The sequence below is a fragment of the Hibiscus syriacus genome, unplaced genomic scaffold (assembly GCF_006381635.1).
Source record: "Hibiscus syriacus cultivar Baekdansim isolate YM2019G1 unplaced genomic scaffold, ASM638163v2 tig00110013_pilon, whole genome shotgun sequence".
Lineage (NCBI taxonomy): Eukaryota > Viridiplantae > Streptophyta > Magnoliopsida > Malvales > Malvaceae > Hibiscus > Hibiscus syriacus.
The window spans coordinates 3,172,782-3,191,559 of NW_024062563.1; the positions used below are offsets into that span (position 1 = coordinate 3,172,782).

The window sequence follows — 18,778 nt, forward strand, 5'->3', positions numbered from 1 at the left end:
CTAACTGTTGTTCAAGCCTGGCGCTTGTCTTCTTTAACTTTTACTCAACCTGCATGATACTATCATTCATTAGGCATTAAGAAGAAACCATAAATAAAAAAAATCACCTTCAATTTTGACGGATCCTTAAAAATTAGAGTCTCCATTTGACAAACTCCTTTCGAATGAGGGGAAACACATCTATGTTCGGGTTTTATTCAACGACAGAAAATAAAGATAAAAAATAAGAAATTGAATGATTTAATACAAGATTCGTGAAGTTTGTAATGTTTTTTTAGTTAAGTAGGTATCTGATTTGTTTATATGAGAAAAAATAATTTTTAATAAACAATTTAAAATCTATTTTATCTAACCATTAATATAATAATAAATTATTTACTCTACATAAATTCTCATTAACAAATGAGAATAAGTGTGGGATTCAAATTCAAATAATCCTGCCCCTCAACCCTAATAAAAAGGAAGATTCTTAAAAATAAATGGAATTTAAAAGCCGACCCTACCTCACCAAATCCATAAAGGGGGGCCATCAAGCATGCATGTAGCTTTGGGGGAAGTGATGGAGAAAGCAAGAAAAAGAGAAGTTGACTTGTAATCAAAAGATGCAAAATTGCGAACAACTTACATAAGAGTTTGTAATGATGTTAGTTGTTGGGCATTCAAATAATATGGTGTAAAAAAAAAAAAAAGTAGGAATCACATGCGATAAATTTAATATACGGTTAAAAAAATAATATTGATTTTGTTATTGTTTTTTAATATTTTAGGTAAAAAGTATTTAAAATATTATTATTTCTATCGGTTTTATTATTATTGGGCGTTTTATCAGTTTTGTTAACATATCCGATAAAACGCTACCTAAAATATTATTTTTTCTACCGATTTTGTTACGAGCACCATTATTATGTGGAAACTGAATATTGCGACAAATATAACTTGTACATCCTCAAAAATTGGTTAGGGGAAAAAAGAAGAAGATTGTTTTGTTTTTAAAAGTTTCTAATGGGATTTTGCTGGACAGCACTGCTCTTTTCACCCTTGGGCTATCCTCAAAGTTGGGGTGGGTTCAAAATTTAGAGTATTGATTTAGATATTTGTCTACATTATGTAAATTTTAATGTTGTATGTTTAGGTTTTAGGGTGACTTTAGATGTTCAAATTACTATTTATTATAAACTTTAAGCGTATGCGATAAATATTTTAATTGTTCATAGAAATAAATTTGATTTGTTAGGCGTTGTAAATTTATATCTTTTAATTAGGTAGATAGTTGTCGAATGTAAGGATAACCAATGTATTTGTGAGCGATAAGAGTGTAAAAGAGGAAGAAGCCTCCTCTTACTTGTGGCTAAAATATATTTATAATCAGTCTGAATTATTATGCTATACATAGGATAATGACGCTAAATGTTCTGACATATAGTGACGTTTGTTCCAAAAAAACCGCTAAATGTTATGTCATATAGTGGTGTTTGTGAATGTAAAATGTCGTTATTGACTACGTATATAGTGACGCTTTCTATATAAACACCGCAAAAGATCTAGAACTTTAGTGACATTTTTCAAACACAACGGTATTGACTATGTATTTAGCGACGTTTTTTATATAAACACCGCGAATTAAAGCTAATTTTTCAAATGTTGTTTTCTACTCTTTTGTTACCCAAATTTAACCTGTAACATTATCCACTTAACTTGATATCCAGAAAACAAACTTGAAATCAATAACAAGAAACTTGAAATCCAAAATAATAAATCAAAATTTATATTAACGTAAAATATAATGTTCACATTGTTAACTAGAATAAACAATAATTACACCTAAGATAGTGGACTCTGTGGTTGATTTTTTGTATTATCTGCATCATAGCTTTAAGTTGATTTTGTCCTATAAACGCATCATGAACCTATTATATATACATAAACAATGGGTTAGATAACTTTGAACATGACACAAGAAAATCAAATAAAACATGATAACAACCTATAACAATACACGGATTATATAATACGAGCTATTAATATGTCAACATTAACTTATATAATCATATAGTTACAATAGGTTAGTGTGTGAATTTTTTGAAAGACATACTAGAAATTTAAGAGTATAAAATAATAAAATTTTAGGGATACGAAATTAAATTATTTATAAAATATAAAAGAAACTAGACGAAGTTCGATATCTGTTAGAACAGAAAAGCAAAGTCTGACATGAAAGCAAGAAATACACCCACTTATATAATCATATAATTACAATAGGTTAGAGTGTGAATTTGTTGAAAGACATACTAGAAATTTAAGAGTATAAAATAATAAAATTTTAGGGATACGAAATTAATTATTTATAAAATATAAAAGAACCTAGACGAAGTTCGATATCTGTTAGAACAGAAAAGCAAAGTCTGACATGAAAGCAAGAAATACACCCAATCGAAAGATGAAAGCAGAAATAGCAAGAATACTAGATAAATATCGCAAACATTTTCAGATCATGTTCTTTCCAAGAAATATATGCAATGGAGAAAGTCATTTTAAGAAAGAACCATTGTTACATTACGCTACCACATCATATTGAAGTATATACATGCCAATTTGCTTGCAGGGATAAACATGCCCATGCACATATCAAAATGCTTGGGCCAAATGGAAACCGAGGAACATGACATCGAAAAAAGAAGGGATTTATTACCTATAAGAGAAACTGATGAGAAATTTGTGCATCATATCATTTTGTAATTATGAGCTTCACATTTAGTCTCTACCCAACTAATATGCTCATCATGGTTTAAAATTTAAGGCCATCCATATTGGCTGAAATAATATCAATAAACAGCCTATTCAACCATTGAACGGTGAAATCCTAGCTCATCAAAGTACTACTCTTTCAGTCAAAATCCATTTAAACATCCATGAAATTGAAGTAAAAATAAAGGGTCCAGATTCAAAACGGAGTTGTTTTACAAGCAAGCTAAAAAGTGATCAATTTTTGCTTGCATGTAAAAGTCTCTCACGAAAACCACCTGAGAACTAATACCATATGTATAGATTTTTAAAATTTCAAACTGGTGTCAATAATATTTTTCAAACAAAAGTATTGACCCTCATGATGAAATATTTCGATACTGTATATATAAAAAATATTCTTAAATCCAAAATATCGAACTTCGCATATAATTACCGATATTTTAAACTTCAAACTTAATTTAAACTTCTACATTATTGGAAAGTATCGATCACCGTGCATTAAGTTTTGATATTTAGAAGATCAAACTGATCTCTTGTATTATTATAAACTATTAAAAAATTCGATTGCTTGACTAACGTTACCAGTTGCGCCTTGGTGTTATGTTAACTGGTTAAGTTATAGGGTAGAACCATATATATTATAAAAACTTAAAATAAACCTGATTTCCTAGATAACATTATATGTTGCACCTTTTTGTTATGTTAACTAATTAAGTTATAGGTTGAAACCATGTATATTATGAAAAAGTAAAACAAACATGGTTTCCTAACAAACATGGTTTCCTAGATAACATTATAAGTTGCACCTTATTGTTTTATCAACTAGTTAAGTTAAAGGCTGAAACCGTATACATTATGAAAAAGTAATATAAACTAGCTAAGTTATAAGGCTATAGATTCCTGGGTAACCCAAAGTCTATAAAATACGATTTTTCTTCCTCCCTTCCTCTCTCACAACAAACATAATTAAATTTTCCTTAACAACTATTTTCTCTTCAATTTTGGCTTCTCTATTTTCTCTTATGATCTTTCTTATTATGTATGGATTCCATAAGGTATCATCTTCTGGTGGCATGATAAACTTGAGTCCAAGGAGTTTAATAGGTGGTTCTAACTTGATTCATAAGCCAATGTTTGCCTTACAATTGTGTGCCACATCTTTCTTATCACGAGCCATCCTCTTCTGGTAGCATGAATGTGACACCTTCTTATAAAGAGGTCTTCCTCTAGTGGCACGAAACCTAGCACAAATGTTATACATACTCGTGTCAATATATTATGCCATTAGAAAAGGATACATTCATAAATCATAAATCATTATACATCTTTATCTTTTGCAATGTTTCTTCGTCTTCAGTGTTTTTTGCCTTGCAGTCGTTGTGTTATTGTTTTCTTAATATGCAAGGGAAGGTTTCAGCCAAAGTTTTGTCGTTGGTGACATTGATATGACAAATGACACACCTCCACTCATCATTCATTTTGTTTCACCGTAGATCAGACTTAAGTTGCACATGGTACACAAAAATCAAGAACAATTGTCGATTATAAGCGTATAAGTCTGGATAAATTATATTCATGTACAGAGTATTAAGTATCAATATTTTATATTTCAAACTTCTTTCTTAAATAATTTATCTCCTCGTAATAAGAGAACGATGCAAAATCATGTATATTACATAAGTTGTTTCAATTTAAGTTCACTTATAGGTATCGATCTGTTTCATGATAAGTCTGATACAATTTATTTCAATTATTGAGGTAATGCATTGTCCTAAAAAATTATTAATACTTCTTAGATCAGTATCGATACATTTTTAAATTAATCCCAAGTTTACCAGATGATTGGTTTAACGAATAATGAAATTTTGAAACATAGTATGCATAGATGAAAGTTGATCCTAATACAAGAGAAATATATCACTACTACCTTAATTTAATTTACCTACACTCAAACATTTAAGAACCATCCAACTATTAGGCAATTCTAATATATCAATTACACACATCCTGGAAAATAGTACACCAAAAACAAAAGCAATAAACATAATATCACAAACTGGTACATACAAGCTTCACACTTGGCCTTCCTTAACTTCTCTTCGAGCTCCAACAATGTTGAACCATCATTTACACAACAATCTCTTTTACATTTGAACAATACTTGAGCAACCTTCAACTCTCGATTCTCCTTTAACATGTCATTTTCTGTCATAACTTCGATAATATTTTCCTTCTTGTATTTGTCTACAACATCTTTATTAACCCAACAAAAGAAACTACACCCATCTTCCTGCATCACATTTAATAAATTCATTAAAAAATACAACCAAAGAATTAACCATTATAAAAAATTCAGGGCAATGTCACATTTCATCATTCCATGAAGAAGAATTAACCAAGAACCAATTTGGGCAACCAAAGAACTGTTGGCCTTTGCTTGCTCCTTTTCTGGAAGTATGAATTACAATTGTCTTCCCATAATCGCAGAATTTTGTGGACAATTTCTTCCCTTTGAGTTTGGGGAATATGATGACATCCTTTGAAGGATTAAATAAAAAGAAATCAAAACGAATATGCAAAAACCCTAAATGAAATGAAAAAAAACCCTAGAAACGGGTTTATAAGTAAGAAAAAAATATGTTTATATGTTTGAAACCATTTTTATTATGCAAAACTAAGGAAAAACATGTTTATATGTATAACTTTATAGGTAGCATCTTTTTTAATTATCAACCGTTTACGTTATTTGTTTGGAACCTTCTATATTATACAAAAGTAAGACAAAACATGTTTAAAAGTATATCATTGTAGGTTGCACCTTTTTTAATTGTCAACCATTAAGATTATTTGTTTCAAACTGTTTTTATTATGTAACAATAAAACAAAACAATTCTAACATTATAAGTTGCAACTTCTGTAATAATAAATATTTTACTGTTTTATGAATTACCATTTATTTTTTAAAATTAATAATAATTACTAGAAAAATTCTACAACGCTCGACAAGCACTGTTGAACACCACTAACGATGAGCACTATTAATTTAATTTATAAAAATTTAAAATTCTAAATTCTCAACATATAATTATAAATTAGTTAAAAATTTAAAGGTAAATTAGTTAATATTTATTATATTATTTTTTATTATCTTTTTTAGGTAAACTATAACAGTGACCACTTAATAATTGCCTTTTTCATTTGACCACCATTTTTGAAAGTTTATCAATCAAGTCACTAAATTATTTAAATACATTCAATCAAGCCACTTGTCGTTAACAATTAACGGAAGTATTGGCGTGTCAGCTAATAAAATTTGTATAATTGCACATTTAGTCAATATTACTTACATAATCTATCAAATTGGTCATATTTTGAAATTAATTCAATATATTTTATCCTCCAATCATATAAATTCAAATCTTTTATATTGAATATTAACAAATAATACATAGAAAATTATCCTCCAATCATATAACTTCACATTTTGAATTATAATTTGATGATTTAAAATAAATAAGGGAAATAAAAAAAGAAAATCGGTGGATCAACAACGAAACATGTTTGATATAATTTTGTAGTTGTTGATATCGATATGTATACAATAAACTAAGTTTCACATGGTATTTTTTCAAGTAACAATACTTATAATATTTTTTTATTATTTTGATTTTTTTAATTTAATATATATATATATATATATTTATTTATATATCTATACGTTTCATTTAGATTGAATTACAATTTTGATGTTTATTAAGATATATTTTAAAATTTTCTTTAAAAAGTAAGTAAAATATTATTTGTTTTATCATTGATTAAATTTCAACAATGAATTGATATTATTACAATAACAATTTTTTTAAATCTATTTAGTCATTAGGCAATTGACATGAAAAATCATCAAATTATAATTTTCTGTGTATCATTTGTTAATATTACAATATAAAAAATTATATGATTGGAAGCTAAAATATATTGAATTAATTTCAAAATATGACCAAGTTGATAGATTACAGCCAACGAGACAAATCCCTGTTTTAGACGGTCAACGGTTTTATTCCTCCGTAATATCTAAAAAGATAAAATCCTACCCCCTAGTCAGCGCGTCGTTTTTACTCTCAGGAACTGCCAGTGGACCGGATGATCATTCGCGTGTTGGCCAGTACTACGGATGTGAGAGCAGTTTTGGGATGAACGTAACAGAATTGGCAAAATCATTATACGCTTTCGTAGATACATTAATTTTCGTATAGCATCCGAAAATTGAGTATCCGATGCCAATTCATTTTATATATATTACTGAAAATATATAAATACATTTCTTTCTAAAATAACTCTAAAAATTGTTATTATATAATAAAATTATAATATTAAAGTAAAATTAAAATTAAATATAAACAATTATAAAAACTTGCATAAACTATGTATTTAGTCACTCAACTATTATTTTGATTTCTATTTAGTTATCCAACTATATTTTTTGAACATTATCACTAATATTACGTTATATTTTGATTTTATTTTGGTTAATTACTGTTAAAAATTAATAGAGTTACTAGCATGATATTTTTTTTTTTTTCAATGATGATGTAATATTATAATATTGACATGCCATCATCATCGTTATTTTTTTAATCATAAGTGATCAAATTAAAACTAAAATATAACATTAATGATAACTTTTAAAAAATGATCAAAATAAAATAAAAGTGATAATTGGATGACTAAATAACTTACCCTAAAAATATAGGAGATATCTAATTTTTCAGCTGATTTTCTTTTTTAAAAAAAAACAGAATGATAATATATAGGAAGGAAAAATGAAGTTGGGAGGGGATGAAAGGGGCAAGCTTGACAGGCTTCTCAGATAAAACCCTTACAATAGTATGAAGAAACTGCAGAAACAAGTGAAAAGAAAGGGGAAGATAATGAGATTTAGATTTGCTGTGTCTTGTATGGTGTTGGAATGAAACAAAAATTCATCTCCTTTATCTTTGAAAAGCTATGCCTCTGCAAGAAGAAGAGATTCAGCAGATTCAAACTCCACCATTGTTGATTTTCGAGGGGCTCAGTTGTGAAGAAAACGGAAGCCAAATTTGTGGCGAAATTGAAACAGTTGAAAATGAGACATTTTTACCTTTGTTTCTTATTGAACATGATCTGTTCTGGAAGACGATGAGTTAATCTCTTTAATGTGTAAAGAAACAACCCATCATTATTTCATTGATGTTAACTCAGATGAGTCTTTGATTTCAGCTCGTAAAGAAGCTTTGGAGTGGATCTTCAAGGTTAAAGCACACCATGGGTTCAATGCTTTAACCATAGTTCTTGCAGTGAATTACTTTGATAGGTTCATTTCAAGCTTTAAGTTCCAAAAAGACAAGCCATGGATGGGACAATTAGCTGCTGTTGCTTGTTTGTCTTTAGCGGGAAAGGTCGAGGAACTCCAAGTGCCACTTCTTTTAGATCTTCAAGTATGTGTCAAAATGTCTGATTCTAGTCCATTTTTTTGTTCACAAATTTGAGTTTTTGAGTTCTAAAAGATGGGGGGTTTTGTGATTTTTTTTCAGGTTGAGGAAGCAGAATTTGTGTTTGATTCAAAAACTGTACAAAGAATGGAGCTTTTGGTGTTGTCTACTCTGCAATGGAGGATGAATCCACTGACCCCCAATTTCCTTCTTTGATCACATAACAAGGAGCTTGGATTGCATTGGAAATTCCTTCACAGTTTGTGAACAACTACTTCTCATTCTCATTGCAGGTGAAATATATATTTCAGATTACTTGTTCCAAGAAGGAAACTGAGAATGTTTGACCATTTCTTGAGCTCTGATATTGGTTTTCCAATTCAATTTTGATCCAGATTCGAAGTTCATGCTTTATGTTCCTTCAATATTAGCTGCTGCAACAATGTTGTATGTCATTAAAGATACTGAACCAAGCCATTACCTTGAATATATGAAACAGATTATTCGAGTACTCAAGACAAAAGAGGTTCGTATTTTGTTAACAATTTACCTTGCATGGAGTACATTGGAACTCATTTTCTTTTAGTTAATTGTGCCTTTTCTTTCAACAGGCTGAAGTAACTGTGTGCTGTGAGCTCATCTCCGAGTTATTGGATGGCAAAAGCAAACGGAACAAGTTGGAAAACGCAAGCATGGATCAATATCAAGCAGTACTGATGGTGTTTTTGATGCATCGTTTAACTGGGGTAACTTGGGTGATTTGTGGACTGCAACGTCATCACCACAGCTGCTGTTCAAAAGAAGTAGATCAAAGGATCAGAAAATGCGACTACCTTTGGTAAATCGTATGTTCATCGATGTGCTTAGTAGCCCTCGTTAATCTTTCCTTGTCATAATACTAGTAGCACCGAACATGTTACTCAGAATTTGTTCTTTTGCACATTAGCGGATGTATTTTTCTTATTTGCAATCAATGTGTTTCATAGCTTAATGTACTTTCGTGGCCAAATTTTGCTATATAACATGGATCAGAGATGGATTGATATCCCCCAAAATTTTCAACTTAGGAGGTCAGTTTGGAGTTTTCCGATGAGTAAGAGATTGATTGTTTTTACTTATTTTTCCCGGGGACTCGTCTACTTGACATGAATGCCATGCTGTGCCATGGCTTCGGATTCTTCTGATTTTTGAAAGTGAACAAACTTAAATCCAAGAAGTCCTCTGTATCTGCATAACTCTATATCGTTCTGCACATTTATCCTACAACTTAGGTTAGAGTTAAGAACAAGGTAGTTGACTATATGCCTTGAACAAACCGATTTGATTTATGCGCTTTTGGGGTAGATGAATGCTCGTTCTTGTTTTCGGAGTTATATAAACAATAGAAGGAAAAGTTATATTGGATAGATTCCTTACGTGTCATCTTGAAGTTTATTGCGGTATGCGAATGTCTAGTACAGAAGAAAGAGCTTGCAGGGTAAGTAATCGTAAGTAAACATTCGAGCATAGAAACTTAACCGTAGGAGGAACTTCGAATAAACCGATGGTGTTAGTTAAGTGTTCCGATGATTCCCCAGTTTTTCTCGACCGTTATCATATGAAATGCATAAAGAACTTTCAACAGACATCAAATAGCTAGATTAGGAAGAAGAAATAATTGGTCCCATGTTTCGTGCCCACTTGCATGAGGAACATTAGCATCAGAACATGTTCTGAGAATATTACCGTATCGAATGCTTGAAGAAACTTGTAACGAGCATAATAGCTAGTTAGGAAGAGGATTTCAGATTTCATTTCCACTTTCATGACAAAGTGTTGTGGAAATTATCATATCGAGTTTTGTTGTTGTTTCGACTTTCATTATGAACGCTACCAACAGAAAATGTTGTTGGGATGATCATCATTATTAAATACCAGTTAATTTAATACAATTTTGATAAATATTTTGTTAACATTTAAAACCATGTGCTTTAATTATTTCGTTCACCGTCGTAATTATTTTCTTAAAAAACAGATTCTGAAAAACTTAAAATTAAGTAGCTTTAAAAAAAAAATCTTTGATGTAATGTATAAAACCGTGTACAACATGTGTGAAATTAGAAGCTAGTTAATCTAACGATCCTTGAATTATAAAAACGTGATTCTTTAGGGTAAAAAACAGAAGACATACGATCAATAATAAAATATTAGACTAAAAAAAACAGTTTCCCTCTATCAAGCGTACAAATGCATCCCAACTAAATGTCGCCTACCCTGGAAATTTTGGGGGGGGGTGAAAGGTGAAACTAAGAATCTAACATATTCTACTCTTGCAACATTTTCAAGCTTGAAAGTTGATCGTCGGTCGAATTCAGTACAGCCGGTTTAGTTGTCTTCCCCTTTACCTTCTGAACCTCTAGATCCGTCGTACGCGGATAGAAAAAATGTGGACTGGTTTTTCTGTAGAAACCTGCATTCCATAAATAAATTCTATAATAATAAAAAAGAAAAACTGAAATAGAATTTGTGTTCTAAATAAACCAGAGTTTAAAAGAATAAATGCTCTAGGCAGTGAGTTGATACTTGAGAAAATCAATTAACTTCTGTTGCAAGTGAGTCGAGGTTTCCTCTTCAATTTTCACATATGCCAACAGCTCAGGAAACTTAACTGCGAACACAGGAACATGTTATCAGTATAGCAAAACTTCTAACAATTGCATAGTATCGATATCATCAACAACAATTTGATGCATGTCTCAAGGTGATGTCACCAAAACAAGCTCTCGGGGCTGGATGGTATCGACAAATAGATGTTTTTATATAAATAAGAGCAAAGCTAAAAGAAATGGGGGCAGTGACATTCAGCACAACATGATTTTTGAAACTTCGTCAAAGAAGCATTCAGAAGTGCGAGCCTGAGAAATGGCCATACCAAAGAGGCGTAGTAAATGCTCAGCACCATAAATAGTTGATGGGGATACATCATCAACAATCACTTCACGGTACTGCTGGCGTTCTTTTTTATATAGAAGCATTACAGACAAAGCTTTGTCGAAGTAGCAGCGAATTCCTTTCAAGATCTCTCCAATTGAATCAGTCATTCTGTACTCACGAGAGAAAAAGTTTGTCACCTGTTGTATTGTAAACTTAAGATTTCAGAGGTAAACAACCAAAGGAGAATTTCCTGTTTATAATTACCATTTAGCAAAATATAATCAAAAGTTCGAACAGTATTGCCCCTAGAATTCTCCTTTTAAATCCATACATAGGGTTTCTCTTTTGAATACTTCATTAAGAACAATTTTAGTTTTTCTTATCTATTGGTCCTTCAGATTACACCTCATAAAATGTTACTTCAAAATTTCTTTCATGATAGATGTTTACAAGGAAATATAAAATCTGAATATAATTAATATCACGGATGTCTTAACAAATGGTAAGATAGAAGACAAAATGGAAACTAATTATTCAAAAACAAATTACTATATGATAATCAATGATTAAGGTGTAACGAATTTAAAAGTAAACTTACGTGCCATCCTTCTTGGACCTATATTCAAGGTACTTTGTCAAAATATCATCAACATTTGGCGAACGGGAAGTTTAACAAGCTGCAGAAAATGTATTACAGCCACCAAACCAAGTTATTAGCATACCAGGGTACTAGCGATGAATATCAAAAGACGCTTTAACTATTCAATAGAATTATAGACAATATAAACTAAATGATTTAAGTGCAAGAGTTTTGGTGAATTTTAGCTCACCCACGAGATCAAGGATTCTGAAGTTTCATGTTAAGGCTACAAAAACTGCATTGCCATTGGAAATGTTCATGGGCTAGGTCAGGTTGGGTTCAGATCAGACTAATGATTATTAGACTTTATACTTGTCCAACCCCGTTGTAGGCTCACTCATATTATTATTATTTTAAATATTTATTCAGATTTTGATTTAGTATTAAATATTTTTTATTATTAAAATTTAAATATACGCAACTTAATACATTTTTTAAATGTTTACATTATAGTATTACATATTATTATAGATTAATTTTTATATAATTTACAGATTTAGTTTATAATAATAGAAATTACGTAATACATAAAAAACAATATATATCATATTAGAAACTTATAGAACGGGCCAAGCTGGGCTCAAGACTTGAATATTGAGCTAACTAGCCCAACTCATATTTTAAGTTGGCTTAATTTTTTGTCTAAGTCTATTTTACGGTCCTAATTTTTTGTCTAAATCCTCTCAAATTTTGGACGAGACTTCAGACTTGGATGGTTAGTCTGACCCTTGAACAAGTTTAATTGCCATAATTGACAAAAAAATAATGGCATTATTATGGATGCAATTTTTAGTTCCATACTATCTCTGTTTCAAGTTAAATTATGAAGGAACAAGTACATTGTATGAGAAAAATGTTGCTCCAGAAGTTTTTAGAAAGATCATGCACCTGATCCTGTTGCGTAACATATTCCCAATCATCAACAGCTGCTTCCTTAGGTTGATGGAATTTGGATCTTGATAGGCTTTTCCATGGATGAATTGCTTTTCTAAAATTCATAAAACACATTGTGAAAATCAAAAGAAAAAATAAAAGAAGAGAGGGGATAAGTATCAATGGATTTAGACAACAAATAAGAAAGGAAAAATGAAGAAATTTTTGAAAAGCCTGTAATTAATCAATATAAAACCCATACCTCAACACCTGAGTCGCTCTTTCTCTTTTTCCCTTTTGGCACTGCAATAAGTACAAAAAAAATTATCTCCAGAAAAGGTTAATATCTTTGCCAGAAGCCATAATATTAGTAAAAAAGGTTCACAATAGGCAAAATAATTGACTGCTGAACCATCCCATCAGGAATCAATGGTCGACTCCATTTATGTATCAAAATAATCATATAGTGAATGAGGACATTGACTCATTGTGATATTCTATTAGGTTCCTTTTTCCTTTTATCCTATATCAATAAATGCATGCTATTAAATCACATCCATTCAATCACCATAGAATGTCAATACAAGATCACAGAACTAAATGCCACATGTAACATACATTAGGATTTGCAGAAAATTCAATACAATCTCTACATTAACAGAAAGTCAAACCTACCCTAATAAAAAACTAAAATACATGAGAATGTCAAAATCAAGAAAAATGTTTGATAGTATAGGAATATATTGATGATACAGAAAAGTCACTCCACAAATGAAAGAAAATAAATTATAAAGACAGGAGTATACAAAAAAAAAACTAAAATAAGCTTTACCAGTGTTCTTCAGGTCCTCTTTATCCACTTTTGAATCTAGAAATATAAAAACACAAGAATTAGATGGGCTTAATTAGGAATGAAGGCAAACAATAATGACAACAACATAAACTATATGAAACTTGCCAACTGTTAAAAGGTCCCTCAATACACAGCCATACTTATATATGCATATGAATAATGAGCAGAAGTAATAAGATAATAATAAACAAACCAGCGTCGAAGGAGTTAACTAACCAGTAGAGCTTTTTGGCTTGGTCTGACTTGAACGCCCTGGCCTGAACCTTTTTCACACCCTGTTTTCTGTCAAGGGCTTGCTGCTTCCTAACATTCTCTTCAGTATTTTTCATCAGCCGATCAGCTGCTACCCATTCATCCCAACTGTTGGCAAGATGTCCATCCTAGTAATGATTTCTGTTTCCCGTTTGAGAAAGGGATATATAAATCAATGAAGCAAACATTCTCTAGTGATAAATTGGATTTTGATTACCTTTTAGGATTTCATAACAGCATAATGAATCATTATCCCAAAGAAAATGTAAGAACAAAAAATATGTAATTTTAATCAAACAAACCGTATTCTCTCGTTAAAGGGGAAACGAGGATAGAAAGTGATTAAATAAATATTCTAGCTCAAATATATGTCAGGATCTCTACATAAATTGATGAATGTCAATTACCTACTTTCACATTAAAGCATAATTCTGCTTAAAATCCATATAAGAAACATTATAAAAGGCATGTTGTAGACTTTTTTGTGCTTTAAAGGGTAAGTTTTCACAGGAATAACTTTATCATAAGTTTCACATGGACACAGTTCAAGTTAAAATGTTGATGCATAAACAGTCATAAATATTTAAATGGTAAATCAATGGAAAAGCAAAATTAAGGCGAAAACTTAGATTCAGCTGAGAGGGTATGACTGAAGACATACTTTTTATTCCAACCCTGCAAACAGGAAAAGAAGATCTCGCTAATGCCATAAACAAGTTATGTTTAGCTTACCCTACAAACTGACACCACAAGATTATGCATCATATAGACTTTCAAGTGTATATGCTTATATCGAAAATTAGGATAAAATTCTTAAGTGACCTTAGACCTTGCTAAGGGTATTATGCCATAGGGTTCCACACTATGCCAGCTTCACAGAAAAGGAGTGGAAACTTGGAAGGGAGAATTGAGATGGCCAGTGAGCAAGATTAAGGATATATCCCTGAATTATATTAAATTAGGATTGTTTCGAATGCTTATATAAAAGAATACTCTAAGTAAGCTCTTGGCATCTTAAGGAGTCTATCAGTTAAGACTAGCTGGGTTAAAAAAAATTGAAGCAGACTTTGTAGATGGGACTCTTTGTATAGCTTGGGTCTTAAATTGTTCCCATTTTATGTATATTCTTAGGTCTCTAGCTAGATCTGCTATACAGTTTTGATATAACAGTTTACTACATGCTTATCCAAGAAAACTAGTTAAGGCAAGTAAACTTACAAGGTAATGAACGAAGTACTTCCATTCTTTCTTCCGAAGCTCAATTTTTTGAACCTGAAAAGTAATATCAAAATTTATTAACTGCAGAAACCCTAATTTCATCCAATCAATTACTAAATGGCCCAATTACGTGCTCATATAATTAACGACCCAAATCATTTTCATCATCAGATAACGTAAATCAACAATTAACGGGCATAATTCAAGCAATCGATAAACAGTGAAATTTTTAAGCAGTGGCGAGGTCAAGCAAAGAGCGAAACAAAGAAGGCAGTGATAAGAGAGACAGAGTATACCTTGGCTTCGTAGATACAAGGGCCGTGATAGGCGAGGACACGTTCGCCCTCAGAGAATATGTTCGAATCGGAAGGAGGGGTGTCGCGGCTCGACGTGTCGGCGTCGGCTGTCGTCTCCTCCTCAACGCTTCCCATTTTTTCCTGGTATTTGCCGCAGAAAGAGAGGGAATTATAAAATATAAAAACTAGTTTTAATTTTTATATTAAATTAACCTGAGTTCGATTTTTTTTTGAATCAGATGAAAAATATTATTCAAGGAAAATAAAAACTAGGAGCCTTGGGCGAGTTTGGTCCGGCTTTGCGAGTGGAGAAGGGTCTACTTTACGGTTTTTATTACTAGGCTAGCATACACTAACCAAGCGAGTACAGTCTTCACTACTTAAAATCAATAAATTAGAGAATATTGTTGAAATTCAAGTTCAAAGCAGGCACAATTGGCAGCAGCCGGCTGCTTGAAATTAGGGGATGTTAAATTTTTTATTATTTTGTAATAGGTATAATTATAAAATTGAGTCATTGAACTTTATGATATTTTTAAATATTAGTCCCTAAGTTTCAACTATAAATACTCTAGCTCATTTAGCTTCAAAATCATCCCAAAACATTTCTTTCTTCCTATACTAGAGAGTTTTCTTGTGAGTAGTGAGTGTTTGTAAACCTGTAAATTTTCTATCTTAGTAAAATATCTGCAACAGTCCGGAGACGTAGCAAAATTGGCTGAACTCCGTTATCAATTTCGGGTATTATTTTTCCGCTTTTATTTCACATTCTCACTAATCTGGTTATAGGAAAATTACTTGTTCTCGTTTATTTCCCAACAACTGATATCAGAGCTCGAATTCGAAGAAACATCAGGTTTAGCCGAAGAAGCATTACAGAGGAGTCCGACGAAGGCCGTGGGGGAAGTTCGCGGCGGAGATCCGAGATCCGTCCCGACGAGGTTCTAGGATCTGGTTAGGAACATTTGAAACGACCATCGAAGCCGCAAGGGCTTACGACCGAGCTGCTTCCAGCTACGTGCTCGAAAGTGGTTGTTATTTCCCTCTTGAAGTCGAAAAAAGTGGGATGCACGCGCCGCCGACGGGGCAAAGAAACGGAGCAGAGATTATGGCGAAAGGGAAGAGAGGATAATGAAAGCACTGAAGAAAGATATCGGCGCACAGGAGTCTGTCAACATGACAGAGGAGACAGGTGATGCCATAATTCTAAGCGTTAACAGTCCGATTGAATCATGGATCTTAGATTCAGGGGCATCTTTCCACTCCACCCCATGCCAAGAAATCATGGAGAACTATGTCAGTGGTGATTTTGGGAGGGTTCATCTAGCTGATGATGAAACCTTGAAGATCGTCGGGAAAGGAGACATCCGACTAAAGCTGCCAAACCACCAAAGGAGCACTCGTCATTGCTCATGGTAAGAAGCTGGTACTCTCTATATAAACCTCAAATTTAGAGAATATCATTGCTATAGCAGATGCTGATGGAAATCAAACCTATGGCACCAAAGGCTTGGCCATATGATGAGAAAGGGATGAAGACACTTTTATCAAAGGGAAGCTGCCGGATCTAAAGAATGTAGATGTCAGACTATGCGAGGATTGCATCTTTGGCAAACAAAAGAAAGTCAGTTTTGCAAAGATTGGCAAGACACCCAAGGCAGAAAGGTTAGAGTTGATTCATACTGATGTATGGGACCATCTCCAGTTCCATCTCTTGCAGGCTCATTATATTATTCACCTTCATCGATGATTCTACAAGAAGGTGTGGTTTATTTTCTGAAGAAGAAATCAAAGTCTTTGATACATTCAGAAAATGGAAGGCCATGGTGGAAAATGGACTGGTCTGAAAGTCAAGCGGTTGAGGTCTGACAATGGAGGAGAGTACAAAATCGTAGATTCAGAGATTTCTGCGCAAACAATGGGATCAAAATGGAGACAACAGTTCCCATGACACCGTAACAGAATGGCGTAGCATAGCGCATGAACAGAACTCTGAATGAACGTGCCATAAGCATGAGGATACATGCCAGATTGCCCAATTTCTATGGGCTGAAGCTATCAACACTGCAGCTTACCTGATCACCGTGGGCCCTCAGTTCCCTTGGATGGTGGAATACCAGAGGAAGCTTGGAGCAAGAAAGAATAACCTTTCACACTTAAGAGTGTTTGGTTGTATTTCTTATGTACACATAGACTCTGCTGAAAGAAGTAAACTTGATGCCAAGTCCAACAAATGCGTCTTTGTTGGTTACGTGGTGATGAGTTCGGTTACCGGTTTTGAGACTACGAAAATCGAAGATCATTAGAAGCAGAGACGTCATTTTCAATGAAAATGTGATGTACAAAGACAGGTCAACCGCAAATCAAGTAATACTGAAGCTGAAACAAAGGAATTTGCTGAGTTTGAGGAGATTTCTGGAATGATGTTCAGATCATCCTGAAGCAGTTCAAGAAGAACCACGCACACCAAACTGAGACGCTCCTCCAGAATTCCTAAACCAACCCAACGGTATTCTCCTTCTTTGCACTACTGTTGCTGACTGACAATGGTGAACCAGAGTGCTATGATGAGCAATGCAAGTGGAGAATTCAGTCAAGTGGAGTCTTCCATGAAAGATGAGATGGACTCGCTTATGTCAAATCAGACATGGGAATTAGCTGAATTACCACCAGGCAAGAAAGCGCTCCACAATAAGTGGATTTACAGGATCAAAGAAGAGCACGATGGGAGCAAACGCTACAAAGCAAGATTGGTTGTCAAAGGCTTTCAGCAAAAAGAAGGTATTGACTACAATGAAATTTTCTCTCCATCGAAACTGTCTACAATCAGACTGGTGTTGAAAATTGTAGCTGCAGAGAATTTACATATTGAGCAGTTAGATGTAAAGACAACTTTCCTTCATGGTGATTTGGAGGAAGAAATCTATATGAGGCAACCAGAAGGCTTCATAGAAGCAGCAAGAAAACCTGGTATGCAGGTTGAAGAGCTTGTATGGTTTAAAACAAGCTCCTAGACAGTGGTACAAGAAGTTCGATAGCTTCATGAGTAGTAGTGGTTTACCAGATGCTAAGCAGATCATTGTTGCTACATCAAGAGTTCGACACAGCTTCTTATTTTATTGTTGTATGTTGATGACATGCTCATTGCAGGCTCAGACATGCAAGAGATTATAACTTAAAGTAAAAAATTGTCGAAGCAATTTGCTATGAAGGATCTGGCAGCTGCAAAAAGATTCTTGGGATGAGGATCAAGAGAGACACAAAGTCGGGGACTTTGATGTTATCACAGGCGAGTACATCAACAAAGTACTCTCCAGGTTCAACATGCAAGATGCTAAACCATAAGTACACCTTTAGGAGTTCATTTTAGACTCTCCAAAGAACAATCACCAAGACGGAGGAAGAACGTGCACACTGGTGAAGGTGTCGTACGCCTCAGCAATTGGAAGTCTAATGTATGCCATGGTTTGTACCAGACCAGATATTGCTCATGCAGTGGGAGCTGTTAGCAGGTACATGA

The 18,778-nt window shown here is 32.9% G+C and overlaps 2 pseudogenes; one reads left to right on the plus strand and one right to left on the minus strand.

Annotated features, from left to right (window-relative positions):
* The first annotated feature begins 7,596 nt into the window (after window positions 1–7,596).
* LOC120212333 lies at window positions 7,597–9,099 on the plus strand (annotated as a pseudogene).
* A 1,301-nt stretch (window positions 9,100–10,400) lies between these two features.
* LOC120212309 lies at window positions 10,401–15,566 on the minus strand (annotated as a pseudogene).
* Between the last annotated feature and the right edge of the window lie 3,212 nt (window positions 15,567–18,778).